We start from the raw sequence: 7248 nt of genomic DNA on the forward strand, positions 1-7248 counted from the left end.
TAGGTTTTGACCAGTAAGAAAGCATTCTATTTTAGCAATTCTAAATATATAAAGAAATTGCACACTCTATGCATTCAAAATCAGATCTGGCAGGAGAAGTTATATCATTATTTACCTTGCTGTTAGTCAGTTGCTTCTGATATGGATAAACTTCAACTATGAATGATCTCAGAAGTGTAATTACACATTGTATTTACTTTTTCAATATTGATTTTTTTTCATTTAGTACATAAAACGATATATTTTGTGTTTAACATTTCACAAACAGTAAGTTATGCATGTGCACACAAAATGATCAGTTGGTCAGTCCAGAGGATTCTTCTGGGGATTTTTTTTAATTACAATTGTATACAATGACAATATGGTGTTTTACATAAAGTAAAATTTTCTCACTTTTGTAGTTCGAAAATAAAGTATTTAATTTGTGTTTTCTTTAAAAAAAAAATCATATTCAAACATTCTCCTCAAAAAATTCTAATATTACCATCAGCATTAACATTAGCAACATTAATTGTTGTACAATTATTTTTGTTTAATATCTGTACATTTATATTTTGATTCCCTCTGTATCTCCAAATAGTTGGGTTTTTTTTCTACTAGCAGCCCCAATATAGAAATGTATTTTTATTTGGAATTCATTATCTTCTTTTTTCTATAAACCCCTAGTCTACCTCTTCTATCATAACTGCTATTTCTATTGATGGTCAGTGGTCATGAAGCTTTCAAATGATTCTATTGTTTAACCACAAAGTACTGCCAACATGTTCTTATCTTGTATCAGTCAGACACGTGCATTTGTTTATAAATCTTTTTATCATCAAAACTCATTTACAGTGCAAGATATGGACATATATTTTTCTTCTGTGGTTTTGGAATATCAAGAAGTAACAAAAACAGGTGAAAATGAAATTTTGATAATATCTAGTTGTTTTTGTATTGTGCTACCTTAAATATGTTAAAGTTAATATTATATTACAGAATGCCAAATAGGATATAATACAGAGGAAAATGGAGTTCCTTGTGAACCGTGTGGTCCTCGTAATTACGGCAATAAATGTACAAGCATCTGTAATTGTTCCGAAACTGAAAGGTAATATGAATAAAGGATATGTGTGATAACCATCAATACAGCACTACAAATCAAACAAAAAAGTCGACATAATTCACGGTATATATGAAACAGGTATTCATGCAAAGTTTAAGCTTTTCTTATTTATATACATATCGCCCAAAGTTTTGAAAAATTGTAAATCAGTTGAATTGAGTTTATCACAGTTGGTGTTCTATTCTTAAATCTTTTAGGGAAACAAAACTGTGATATAAATAAGAGAAAATATTGACTAGATTCTAGACTTTCGCTTGTGACTGGCAGAACAACAAGAGGCAGATTAATGTGTTTTTTTAGTTCAAACTATCATTATATTTAATGTCGGTAGTGAAACGTCAAACAGTAAACAGAAGAACTTCACTATTTCAGAAGACAGAAATACAAACACACGAAACATAAGAGTAAAATTTATAATATTAGGCTGATGTAATATGTGAGAAGAAGTATAAAGTTTTCTTATTTGCATGATACTATTTGATTATCCGAGAAAAATAAATCAATTTGCAAAAAACGTTGGCTTTAACCATGTTAACTACAAACCAGTAAAAGTCTGGTATGGGCACTTATTATACTCGACTGTACTGATTTAAACGCGACCATTCTGAATTTTACTCGAAATTATAAGACTGTTATCTGAACCATACTAAATTGTCTAAACTTGTACTCAAACCTAATTTTGACCATACTGAAATGTCTGAACTCATACTCGACTAGGCTGAAACAGTTTACTCTGCATGTAATGATTTTGGGTTATGGATGAATATCTTAGATCCTTTCTTTTTCTATTATACTCGACCTGTACATAACCAGTTTTAGACCTATACTTGGTCAAATTTCTAGACATACATCTTTATAGAAAATATGACAGATCGATTAAGAATATGTCGAGGATTGTTAAGACTTGGTCGATTATGGTTCAGACTTGGCTTAGTATGGTTCAGACTTGATCGAGTATGATTTAGACTTGGTCGATTATGGATCAGACTTGGTTGAGTATGGTTCAGATTTGGTTAAGAATGGTTCAGACTCTTTACAAAAGTTACGAACTGGTCGAGTACAGATATAGTACAAGTTAAGACTGGGGTCCAGTAATTACGATTAAAAACGGCAGCAATGCAGAATGGTCGAGTAATAATCAGTATAGTTGATTACAAATACGGCCCATTTCAGACTTTTACCGATGTGTAGTGTTTACAACAAGGCAGCCTTGGTCGACAATGTAAAATACAAGTGCATATGTTTTATAAACAATTGATGATTTTGAATTCACTAGCAAGCTCAAAGTAATCGGCCAATATGTTATATAATTATCACACGTTCTTACACATTCATTAGAATCAATCAATTGGAAACCGTTAACATGTCACTTAAAAATGGATAAAAAGTACAGAAAGTGGACTGGCATAAGGTTAACACAATATAAAAGTAGGAGATTTGATATGAATAAAGTATTGTTTGAGTTCTTAACGTCTTACATGTTTGTTCATAAAGCCCAAGGTAAATTATTATCTCGCGGTGTCATCTTCTTGAACATCATAGAGTTTCTACTAATTGTGTTAAAATTGATTAAAATTGGTGCATCTTTATTTTTTTAAAACTACATGTATTTACATAAAAACCATCTTAAAAGCGCTTCTGACTCATGAAATTTATATTTATCTATTTATTTATTTGGCGAATAAACTGACATTTCTCCAAATGGGATGTTATGAAACCAGATAATCATAGGGTAATTTAACCAAAATTGAATCGATAACGTATTTAGAAAAGAGTTGGTTTTGCTAATTTTACATGAATTTGCTTACTTCTACGTCATTTGGTCTCTCAATGGCAATCATATCACATCTTCTTGTTTTTATATACACCCATATGTACTAAATAAGTCGTATTTCACTTCTTTCTACTCATGTGTTGTAATAATTTACGCTGAAATCGTATCCTTTTGTCATTAAGGGTGTAGATCAAGTTAAAGGGAAATGCCCTTTTACACAGTAATGTGTTTATAATAGACGCAGTTTAACAATCTCTTTTAAGCAGTTATAAAATTATTATGTGTTACTTAGTAGTCATCACTTCTGTGTCGACATGAAGAATCATTGATATGGTCATAGTTATAAATTAACTGTTAACAAAGAGATTTCGAAGTACTTATAGGAGTGTCTACCACAGGAGTAGATTATCGTATCTGTTTTTGCAAAACATTTCGGAAATTTGTGTCCTCAATGCCTTTCAACTTCGTATTTAATTTGACCGGTTAACTTGTTTAATTCAAGCGTCACTGATTAGTCTTTTGTAGGCAAAACGCTCGTCAGGCGTTCTAAATTTGAAGACTTGTGTGCATGATGAGTCTATCAATTGTACAAATGGAAGCTGCAAACGTTCGTTTAGATAAACTCATCATAGATACCAGAACTAAAATTTGTATGCCAGACGCGTAGTTTGTCTACAAAAGACTCATCAGTAACGCCCAAATAAAAAATGCAAAACTGCCATATAAAGTACGAAGTTAAAGAGAAATGAGGACCCAAAATACTGAAAGATAGATCCCTTAAAGCAGGTCTTCATTCTTAAATCAATGATATTTCGTAGATGTAACCATGTTAATGGCTCCTGTACTTCCGAAGAACAAAGCACCACACTAAGTCCGTATGTTTCTACAGATACCACCTCAGGTAAGTTTTTATTTTACGTAATGTAATGGTTTATGATCCTGAAGGGGCAGCGATCCACATGTCATCAATAGAGAAGTATTTCGAAGTAAAGCATTGCTCCCCGTTATGATTCGAGCTCTTGCTTTGCTATTAAATTCACATCATGGGAGTTACATTTTTTACTCTTCGAGTTATAAATGTTTCTGTTGGTGTTCGTGCTAAAATGACTCGTACCTTTTGCCTTTACTGTTATTTAACGAACACGGTAAAAGTTATTTGTGGTGACGGCACTACATCTACACTCTGTCGTCTACAGCAATTGTTGAGATACATTAACAATTTGAATTCGATGTTTTTGTTTTTGTTTCCGATTCTTATTTTGATTAATATAATTTTTTTAATACATATCAGTTATATATATAATCATGTAGCCAGTAATGCCGAATTTCATTTTATTTGTTTTATTTTTATGTGTGAGTATTTAATTTTTACACCACATGTTGACGCTTGCAATGTAGTAAATAATAAATTTTTGGTTATCAATTTATCTGATTATGGTTTGATTTTAATCATATATCAATTAGCCTGTCTGGATTGGAATAACTTCATGTGTCGTTCTCTGTGTACGTATTAGATACACCATGAGGATGTTAGCCCCAATGGGTGTATTTAATTAAAACCAAGATATCATTGTCAATACAGGATGATGGTTTTTGATAATTTAGGAGGGGGTATTTCATTTGATCATATGTTATTGAAAAGCATGATAACTGTAGGGTATTCAATTTCATTTACCGACATATTGGTGTAAATTATTTTATTTTATTGTAGCGTAAAAATACAATAATCACCTACAGCTATATATATAAATACTAACCCAGGAAATGTCATCGCTCGTTCAATTCCCTGTTTATCAGCATGGCACATCAACAGAATAATTCACAAAAATATTCAGAATTGTTGTACATATTTTGAAAATACATCCATCCACCACTTATAAGAGGGTAACTTGCTTTTGATGTCGATTGTGTGACAACAGGTTTAAATCATTTTTTTTTTTATTTCTTTTGATAGATGAAATCAACATAAAAAGTACGAGTGGAACTACTATTAACAGGAAAAGGGAAGTCACAGGTAAGATACATTACATACATGTGTTTTCTCTAAAAATCAATCGATACTGAGTTATCTTTTAATATGTTAGTTTCGTTCCTAATTAGATAATATCATCCAAATAGCTATATTCTATCAAATTTTACTGTATAGCGATCTTTCAGATGTTTTTCTTTAAAAAATATTCATTCCATCTCACTTCTTTTCTCAAATATACTGTCAATTTACAATTGATTTTACAGTAGAGATACTATTGTAAATCTTAAAATAAGAAATATGACAGAGGTAGATGCATATATAAACAGAGTCAACAAATTACAGATGCACATAAAAAAGAAGGAAAAGTGCTTTAATTACTTTTTTTTCATTAATGTTTTTAAATATGAATTATTAATCTCAATACCTACAGCAGGATAAAAACTATATTGAAACAACAATTACATGTAAATGAATACATTGTATAAGTTTTAATGTTTAATTTTAAAAACCTTAACCTTAACTGCATACTGAAGGATTGTTACCTGTTGTGTGAATCATTAATGGATAATTGTCAAACAAATTGTTGAAAAGAATTACCGTTTAATTTCTTTAACACATATTCTTTCTTATGAAATGACTGATTTTGTTTGACAAAAAAAAATGTACTTACTCATTTATCACTGCTTTGATTCATTTTATTTTACTTTTTTCCCAAAATACTCTATCAATATACAAAATTGCTAAGTTATTTTTGTTTGGTTTTATTATTTAAATGTATTACATGATTTTTCGTTCATTTTTAACATCAATTGACGATATATATGTTTTGTCATTCTTTTTATTGTAGACAAAGTTTCTGATGACACAGTAACAAAATTCGTTCAAAATAATCATATCAATCAAACAGGTATGTGGTTTGTGCAAAATGCTTGTCAAAATTTGACTTTATGATTCGAACTTTATGATCAATTCGTGTTAAATAAAAGTGAAATGTCGACCTTTCTATATTGTTTATTAATTCGTAAAACACATTTAACAACATACCACTTTTTATTCCGACAAATTCTAATGTAAAAACTTTTAAGTTCCGTCACTCTTTGGTACTATTAAATTTCTATACGAAACGCAAGTAAAAATATACAATATTTTTCAACTATCTTAACCGAATTAATTTGTTTTAAAAAGAAAAAAGATGTGGTATGATTGCCAATTAGACAACTCTCCGCTAAGGACCAAAATGACATAGAAATTAACAACTATAGGTAAACGTACGACCTTCTACGATGAACAAAACCCATACCTAAAAGTCAGTTATGAACAGTCTCGAAAGGACATTCGTAAAACAATTCAAACTACAAAACTAACGGCCTTATTTATATACAAAACAATGAACGAAAACCAAATATAGAACACAGCAATAAACGACAGACACTGAATAACAGGTTCTTCCTGATTTGGGATAGGCACATACAGAATGTGGCGGGGTTATTCATGTTTGCTGACGCGCCAGATACTCGCCTTACTTCCGACAGTGGTGTAACAGTACAACATAAAAACCAAAAAAAATAAAATCAATCGAAAAGGGCTAAACTCATCAGATCGATACAAAACAGAAAAAACAGCTTACAAAATCACAGACCGGGCGTGGCAGGGAATTAATACATCCCCTAAACAACACAAAAACACCAAGTACAGATCTGAGAGTACTCACAGTTACTGACCGCTAGTTTAAAGCCGTAAACAACTTGTTAAAAAATGTATCTAAGACTGACATATCAATTAATACACATACAAAATTTAAATGTTTTTTTTAATTATTTTTTTTTTATTCTGTCTTTAATTTTTACGCGTCAAAAAAAAATATAAAGTTTGAAATATATGACTAGTATCATAGTAATTGCAGCAGTACGACAAAAACGTCTTGCAATGTTTAAAATTTTAACACTTTATATTAATTCTTTACTTGTTTTTTATAGGCCCTTTTTCAACAACGAACCTAATTATCTACTGTCTGTCAGCAGCATGTTTCATACTTGTTATGGTCCTGTGCTATAAACATAAACTTAATGCAATGAAGAAAAAGTTACATGTAACAACAAATCCAGTGAACGTTACTTTGAATGACAAACCAAATGATGAGGATACCGAAATGGAAGAAGACTTATATATGTATCACGTGATTGACGAAAGTCAGATGATGGAATCATGTGACAAACCGAACAAACCAAACGTTTACTTGGACGTTTTAAGTTCGTCTGTTAGTGAATCATCAGACATCGAAGATAAAATTAAAGACACTAACGAGTATCTACATCCGTATCATTCATTAGTAGAAAAAACAAATTCCCATGATTATGAAGGGGAATCAAACTTCCACGATAATACAGAAGATGGATA

General features: G+C 30.7%; 1 long non-coding RNA gene across 1 annotated transcript; it reads left to right on the top strand.

Moving 5' to 3' along the window:
- Nucleotides 1-976: 976 nt before the first annotated feature.
- Nucleotides 977-4880, top strand: LOC127715040 (uncharacterized). Its single transcript, XR_007988089.1, has 3 exons — nt 977-1090; nt 3698-3780; nt 4834-4880. It is a non-coding gene; the product is annotated as an uncharacterized LOC127715040 (long non-coding RNA).
- The last annotated feature ends 2368 nt before the right edge of the window (nt 4881-7248 follow it).

The sequence above is a fragment of the Mytilus californianus genome, unplaced genomic scaffold (genome assembly GCF_021869535.1).
Source record: "Mytilus californianus isolate M0D057914Y unplaced genomic scaffold, xbMytCali1.0.p SCAF_9, whole genome shotgun sequence".
Classification (NCBI taxonomy): Eukaryota; Metazoa; Mollusca; class Bivalvia; order Mytilida; family Mytilidae; genus Mytilus; species Mytilus californianus.